Raw genomic sequence first — 8772 nt, 5'->3', positions numbered from 1 at the left:
TCTATGCACTAAGTAATACCCCACACCGAACCATACAGACACTCAGACACTTATCCTGATACTCAAAACACCAACTAATAACCCATATAGACATTGATGTAGCTACTCACCAACCCATGCAGCTACTTATACACAAAGAGACTGATACAGATATTTAAATATTTAAACATTACTCACTAACCCATGTATTCACTAAAATACACTTAATCAGTCAGTTACACAATCAATTTTACAAAAAAATCATCCATTTAGACACTTATATACCCATTTATTCTTCCATCGACCTTGAGATATACATATATGAAACATACTTAATTTGAAGAAAAAACACACATTCACTGGATGATGTCATCAGTGATATCATTTGAGATGTCATCAGTGATGTCATGAGTGATGTCACTGACCATGTCATGAGTGATGTAATATGGGACATCATCAGCAGTTCATTGCGGGGCGCGCGAGTTATAGTTAGCTGCACTAACTATAACGGGGAAATTTCTATGGTTTTGTACGAGTGAAATGTCCAACTAACTATAACGCCCCTGAAACCTATTGTTTTTTTCAGTAATTATATATCTTTATAACTATTTGTTAAATGTAAAGAAACATTGAAATTCTTTCATGAGTTTGCAGTTTTACAATTTGTTACTAATCCCTCTCGTGTCATATTTTCAGTTTTCAAATCACTTCCAATTTGTGGTGGAAACCAGTATGAAACCTAGGAGTCATCCAGAAGAGCTATACATTTCTAATCAAGATTCAGCATTATGACTGACTTTTCATAAAGGAATGCAAGGCGAAAATGAGAGCTATACAGATGAAATATGTCAAATGACCCCCCCAACTCCCACCTCCCCGTCGCACTAACAGCCCCATAGAGAACAGTCTAGCTGTACATTATGCTCCATTACCACTCGCCCCAAGAACTGAGATATTAACGAACAACATCCTGCACCAGCGAGGAATCAGTGATCCGGGTGGAGGTGCCCCGGTGCAGCAACCGGCTCAAGTAGCAGGCCCGATAGTCTGCCCAGGGTTTCCACACTTTCAAAGTGCTTCTGCAGGCACCCTCCTGCAATGAAAATGCGAAGTTCCAGGCCCATGCAGAAGTTCAGTCCCTTCTTCCATGTTGACACCAAGAGTGGCGTAGGTGCCTTCCATGCCCTAGGAATATCCCGTTTAGCTAAGGTAAACCACAACAGCATAAGATAACGTTTATATTCATTGCCCCCAATTCCATCCATAACATGTAAAAGCACCAGTGCCAGCGAAGGGGGCAAGTCCCAGCATAACACTTCAGAAAGACAAGACACCACCCTTCTCCAGAACCATGACAAAGAGAGACAGTGCCAAACCATGTACATCAGGGTCCCCTCCTCCCGCTCATATCTGAGACATAGAGGGGAGGCAACCAATCCCGCCCTCCACAGCCGGACCTGCATATAATAGACCCAGTGCAAATATTTAAGCTGAACCAGGCGCAGCCGCACCACTATAGCTGCACCCCGGAGGAAGCCAGGGCCTCGGTCCAGTGCTCTCCATCAAGTGGACCTACATCTTCCTCCCTGGTCCCTCTGAGATTCAGTAGTGTGGGGAAGCTGAGTCACCAGGGTTTGGTAGATCTTGGGAATGTTATGATCTTGGAGATCCCCCATAAACACCTTCGCTTCTATCAGGCTCAACTCTGCCAAAGACTCCAAGCCCTCTAAGCTGGGGAAAGGGCGTGCCAAAACTGTAAATAATTATAGAATTGGGTTTTTGGCATCTGAAAATCCCTCTGTAGGTCTTGAAAGGATCTCAGTTACCCCCCCCCCGCATGACATCCCCAGGGGAGAGATACCAATGTTATCCCATCCACGGAACCCTGACAGCATAGCTAATTGCGGCAGGTGACCATTGTTCCATAGGGGGGCCTCCCGTGTCAGTGTATTCCACCACCTCATCCTCGGCAAGGCTTGTCGCCAGAGGTGAAAAACCACATGTGTTGCTGATGGCAGGGATCTACGCACCGGCGCCGAATACAGAATCGTATAGAGGGAAGGATCCCCCATAAGGCACCACTCCTCCGCATATGCAGGGTCATCTCTATTCCCATACCACCACTCATTCAAGACAAGCAGTTGAGAGGCCATGTAATACGATAATATGTCGGAGGTCACCAGCCCACTGCAGTACATAGAGAGGAAACATGTCCATATGGCAATTCTAGCCACACCTCCAGCACATAGAAACTGGCCCAAGGCCGCCTTAACCTGCCTAAACCATCTAGGAGGAATCGGGTAGGGTTAATTCTGCAATTGATACAGCAGACGGGGGAGCGAGACCATCTTAAAAATGGCGGATCGGCCATAGATCGACAAAGGCATATGTGACCATGTCTTGTGGTTGTTCCGTACGCGCTCCCAGAACTGAGCTAAGTTCCGGTCCCATGCCACCGCAGATGAATCCAGTAGAAAGACCCCGAGATACTTCATCCCGCCGGTAACAACCCGAACCGAAAAGGCCCAGGCATCCAAGCCTGACGCATCCCCCAAGGACCACAGGATAGACTTGCTGGGATTCAAGTAGAGGCCAGATGACTCCCCGAAGATCTGCATTATAAGAAGCAGCCGCGGCGCGTTCTATCCACATCCATAAGGAAAAATAAAACATCATCGGTGTATAAGGCAATACGATCCGACAAGCCATGCGCTCATTCGGAGCCGGTCACCTGCGCATCCATGCGCACCCAGGCGGCCAAAGGCTCGAAGGCAAGTGCAAACAAGTAAGGAGACAACAGGCATCCCTGCTGGGTACCCCTCCCAAGCGAAAAAGTTGAGGAGGTGGAGCCAGCAACACGTACCACCGCAGTAAGATCAGTGTAGAGTAGGGACAAATAGGACAGAAAGTGAGGGCCAATATTTAACCGGAATAACAGCGCAAAGAGGTAAACCTAGCTGAGGGAGTTGAACGCCCTGTCCATATCTGCCAAGAGGAGCACCGCCTGCGTGCCGAGCCCCCAGATAGCGGCCAATACCACTTGTACGTGGCGGATATTATGTCTAGTTGCCCTCTGAGGCATAAACCCGGCCTGATCTGGGTGCACTAAGGTGGTAATGTGGGACCACAAGCAATTGGCCAAAGCCTTGGCCAGTATTTTGGCCTCCATATTTAGAAGCGAATTGGGACGGTAGGAGGCGTGTTGTTCTGGGGGTCTACCGGGATTATGAAACACCACCACCTCTGCGCGTCTCCAAATCCCGAGGGAGACAGCCCTGGTCGCGGGACTTCTTCACCACCAGCAGGTAGTGGGGACCAAGCTGCAAAAAGTATCTCTTAAAAAATTCACAAGGAAACCCGTTTGGCCGAGGGGCCTTACCCGAACTAAGTTCTCCTAAGGCGGCACCAATCTCCTCTGTGAGCCGGAGATCGTGATCGGCCCTCGCCTCTTCAGACAGACCCCGCGGCGGGAGGACATCCGAAACCCGGCCTATCACATCCTCGGGCAGGCATTCTCTGGGGGCATACAATTTCGCAAAATAGGAGGAGAAACTCTCAGCAATGTCAATGGCATTCATGAGGGGCTCCCCAGTCGGGTCAACAATACCAGGAAGGGGCTGGGCATGAAACATCCCGTCCACAGCCGACGAAGCATCTTGCTGGACTTGTCATCCCACTGGTATACCATACTACGCGTCGCCAACCAAATAAGACGGGACTCATCCCGAAGAAGAGCTGCATAGTTCTGTAGCGCCAGCAGCAGCGGCTGCCGTATGTGCCCACCCCCTTCGCCCCTACTACGATGTTCAAGCTCTGCAATATTAGTCTCTGCCAATAGCAGAGCCTCCCTCTGAGCCCTGCTGGCCACTACACAAAAGGAGGTATCAACGCCCCGTACAGTGGGCTTCAGTGCCTCCCATAGAGGCTCAGCCCCAGATACCGACCCAACATTCAGTGTCAAGTATTGGTCAATGGCGCCCTCCCTGTAATCACATCAAAGGACGTGGGAGACCCAATATACCCTTGTAGGCTTGGGCAGTAACTGGTTCAAGTAAGGGGTGGCTACAAGGGATTTAGTTTGTAAATCAGTAAGGGTATATATAGTAATTATTCATAGGTTCTTTCACTAAATTGAACCAGATGTATCCACAGGATTACTCAAATATAATCACCGATTTTTACACAAATAATCACAATTCAACTTGAGACTGTGAGGAATCCCCGTGACAGTGATCCCTGACGCTTGATCGACTTTCCACTTCATATCGAATAGCACGATTGTTTCTGAATATTCTGGATATCATCCAATCCACATCTATATATAAAGCTCTGAACATAAAGAAGAGCATTAAAAGATTGGTTGGACAACTAGTATCAAATCGGAACCAGTTTCCTTTCCTGAAAATCAGTCTGATACCTTTGATGCATTAAAGGGGTTTTATTTTGATGAAAAATTAAGTCCTGATGATGGTCTTATAGATGACAACATACAAGACCGAAACGTTGACCAAAGACATCAACTTCTCAGCATTATTTGCACTGAAGGACACCATTATGCATTTATGATTTTGGTTTTTCCTCATGTATTAATGAAGTTGATGGATTGTTATGAAATGACCAGCTGATTTAGATATACTGCTTTTCATGACTTTTATTTGAAAGTTTTGTTCCATATTTTGTCCCCATGAAATTTTCTCTGTGATTGATCTTAATACAAAAATTTGAAACATAACCTTTCTCTGCTGTGTGCTCCCTGTAATCAGCCTGCTGGAGATTGCACGTCGAGAGGCACCAGCAGAAGGGCTGCTGTGTCCAGCCCATCCAGACTGTCAAAGTAATGGGCGAGTGATATGAGAGACCCCTCAGAAGGATATCTGCCCCCACTACCCTATTTGCTGCCACCCGAGGGACAAACAAATAATCAAGGCGAGAGAAGGAATTGTGAACCGCAGAGCAATATGTATAGCCCTGAATATTCTGGTGCAGCCGGTGCCAGGGGTCCACCCTATCAAACTCAGATACCAAAGAGGAAAGCTTTGTGACCTGGCTAGCGGACACACCCTCCCCCGGCCTCCAGTGATCCTGGGTCATATCAAGCACGTTATTCCAATCTCCCCAACTATAGACAGGACATCTGACATATCCGCCCATAGGGACATGAGCCGCTCCACCAAGCCCCACGAAAGCAGAGGGGGGCATATACACAACCCAGAATCACCGGTTCCTGCCTGCCTGTAGGAATAAGTAACGCCCTTGGGTGTCAGCCCATGTCTTCACATGCGTGTAAAGGACCCTGCGGTGAATCATAATCGCCACCCCCTTGCAAACCCTGAATGGAACAAGTGGACATAGCCATACCTTTGGAGGCAGAGCACTTTCGAACCCAAAAGATGTGTTTCTTGGTGCTCGAGTACATCTGCATGAGTCCTCTTAGCCTGTTGGAGGACAGCCCACGCTTAATTTATCCAGGACCCCCTTGACATTCCAGCTCACTATTCTAAGAGTCCCGGGGGACGCCCTAGAGCCATCACCGGAGTGGGCCTTGACAGATCCCTATGGGAAACACTGGTGCGCGAGAAAGCAAGAGGTGCATACATGGAGACTTAAGTATTCTGTGGGAAAGTGCGACCTGTTGATAGCAACGTAAACAAAAACAACCCAGCTATCCCCCCACCCAATACTTCAAGAACAATGAAGCATCTGTCGTGGTGATTGCGGCCCGCAGACCCCAACAGGGAGTCCCGGCCCACCTCGACCAATGGATCCCCAAGTTTCAACCCACAATCAGAAGGCCCCTACTCCATTGGAAGGACCAACAGAGGAGCCGGCCCACACATGGAGTCCTTCGATCCAAGTAGTAATGTCAACATTTTCAGAGGACTTTAATCTTCCCCACCAATTAAGAAGTCGATGGAGTCTGCTAGGAGTGCGAGCCGGCAGGGAGGACGTACTGCAGGAGCGTGATCGACGTTTGGACCTTGAGCACCTGCCATCCTTGAGCTTCTTGTGGGGCTGCCCACGAACCGCCTCGCTGGAAAAGGAATCGGACTCCCTCCGAGGAGGCGTATGGGCTCGCAGTTGCACCGTCTAATCTGTCCACTGAAACACCTCTTCCGGCGAATCAAAGCAATGCGTGCGGGATCGATACACCACCCGCAGCCGAGCAGGGTACAGCAACGCATAGGGAAGCTTAAGATCACGAAGTCGAGCTTTGGCTCCCAAAAAAGACTGCCGCTGCTGCTGAACTAACTTCGTATAGTCAGGGAAGATCATTATGCACGCATTGTCGGACAGCAAAGGTTCTTTGGCCTTGGCCTGTTTGAGTATCACATCCCGGTCATGGTGGTTCAGCAACTTTGCAATAACTGGCCTTGGGTGGGTGCCAGGCAGAGGCTTCTGCACGAGGGCCCTGTGGGCACGCTCAATGATAAAGCAACGGGACGGGGTCTCTGGAGGAAGCCAGCTCTCCATTCACTGGGTGAGGAACTGTTCCATGTCCCCCACTTCACACCACTCCAGAAAGACCACAAAGCGGAGATTGTTGCGCCAGGCCCGGCCCTCCCCATCCTCTAAGCGTGTTGCCAAGCCCAGCTGGGATGTCTCAATGGCAGCCACCCGCTTCCGCAAGCCGACTACCTTGTCCTCCACTCCCGAGACACACGTTTCAGTTTCGGTGATACAGGCCACAGCCTTCCGCAGGTCCTGCCGAAGGAGCATGACATCCGAGCCAACCGCCCCAATTTTTGCATCAAGGACATCTCTGGACTGCGTAATAGCGGCCATGAGCTCGGTATTGTCCGGAATATCTGGTGCAGCCCCCTGAGATCCACCGGGCACCACGTGTATTTATCCAGCATGCTCTGTTTGGCCGAGCCCCCACTTGTCTTGATCCTCGTCATTGCGCACGCGGGACCCAACCAACTATCCGGCCACTCGGCCACAACTACTCAAGCCACCCCGACTGGTGGCCACAGGCCCGCCCTCGGGGGGCAAAAAAGCATCACACTCCAGTGACCGTCCCTGGCCAGTCCAAAGCGCCCCCCAGGCGCAGGAAGAGATAGGGCGAAGAAGGTCCCCGGGACTGTAAAAGTAGGTCTCACGTGACCCGAACGGCTGACGAACACAGGACCACCAGCAAGCCCCGATGCAGAACCAACCAGGTTACAGTGGACCAGCGTCAAGGCCCCCACTCACAGCGATGAGGCACTACACCCAAAGTAGTAGCTGCAGCTCTCAGGGTTCAGTAACAAAGATCCAGGGGGGCATCCCCACTTGCCTCAGGGACAACACAGATGCCAACCTCCTACCTCCTACCTCCTACCTCCAGGATAGTCAGCCAAGGATCTCCACCAGCTTCAACTGGCCCGCAATCTGCCTCTGCCTCTGCCGCTGCCATCTCGTGCAACCCAAAATGGCTGCCGGGGCGAAGGCGTGGCACAGTCACCAAGGCCCAGGGCAGAGGAGGGCTCGCCAGTCGTTCCGCTGCCCGGGGGGGGCGCAATCCAAGCTTATTGTAGCACAGCAGCCACCAGATACAATTCTCGGCGTCCCCTCTACTCAGCTCCCCCGGCCGTCCAACCTGACCGCCGAGAGTCCAGAGCACCGGCTCCCCGCGGCCTACCCGCTCACATCCAGCAGGAGCGTGGGTGAGGGAAGGGACGAGCACACGGCCAGCTACGCTGGCGAGTCCCTAGAGCTGCTGCTGCCTACCTCCGTTCCTCACAAGCCGCCACTGCAGGGACACAGCCACAAGTGCAGCAGTTCCTCCGGGTCCACAGGCGCACCGCACACCGGTTACCGGCCTCCACTCCAGGACGCGGCTCCGTCCTGCGTCACCCGGCCTCATCCCAGGTACCAGTCACCACGGCGCTTCTCGCCAGGATGCAGGGCAACTGGAGGCACTGATTGCAGCCCCCACACGCGCCCCACTCGGGACACGATCAGCACGGAGAAATTAGGACCAGAAAACAGGATAATGAAGGATAAGTGATGAGGCTTGACGGAGTGCGCTTAGCTCACGTCCACCATCTTGGCTTGCCAAGCCACATCCCCACCTCCACCTATTTGTCATTGTCAACATTTCCGGAAATCAAGAGAGGGAAGAGCACACAAAGGGGATAAAAGGAGAATGAGAAGGTTAAAGCAAAGACATACATGATTGATGTAAAAGGCTAGTGTCAGTCAGTCAGTCAAAATATCTTTATTCGATTTAGTTAAAAATCATACAAAGAGATAAACATTGCAGACAAATAAAAACTATTTACAATATCATACAAATCAGTGCATACAATGAAGTTCATTACCAGGCTATATATAAAAAAGGCGAATTAAATTCATTTTGTACAAAGTTTAAAAATAATAATAAAACTCATTTAGGGGGGCCCGTTACTCTAATGTGTTTTTTTGATTCTAGCTGCCGCCACCAAGAAATTTGCCATGCAGAATGTGATGAGGATGTCGTTCAGTGATTGAAGATAGAGCAGGGCTGGTCTCACCTGTGTGAAGCCAGCCTCCTTTAAAACAGGTAACAGATATTTTTTCCTAGGCTCTAAAAAAAACCCACAAAACATAACAAAATGCATGGTATCTTGAACAGAAAAGTAATCACAACAACAGGGGGGGGGGCTAATTCTGGTTTTTCCCAAGTTTTACAGTTACCCAGATAAAAATGTAACAAATTAAACCTAAACTTGGTCAGGAGGAACCTATGGAATGGCTTCGTGACAAAACCAAGGTAAGGTGCTAGAGCAATGGGGTTTACAAGCAGATAGTGTCTCCTTACTGCCGGTTTCT

This window comes from Lissotriton helveticus, chromosome 7 (assembly GCF_964261635.1).
Source record: "Lissotriton helveticus chromosome 7, aLisHel1.1, whole genome shotgun sequence".
Lineage (NCBI taxonomy): Eukaryota > Metazoa > Chordata > Amphibia > Caudata > Salamandridae > Lissotriton > Lissotriton helveticus.
This window is presented reverse-complemented; position numbering follows the sequence as displayed.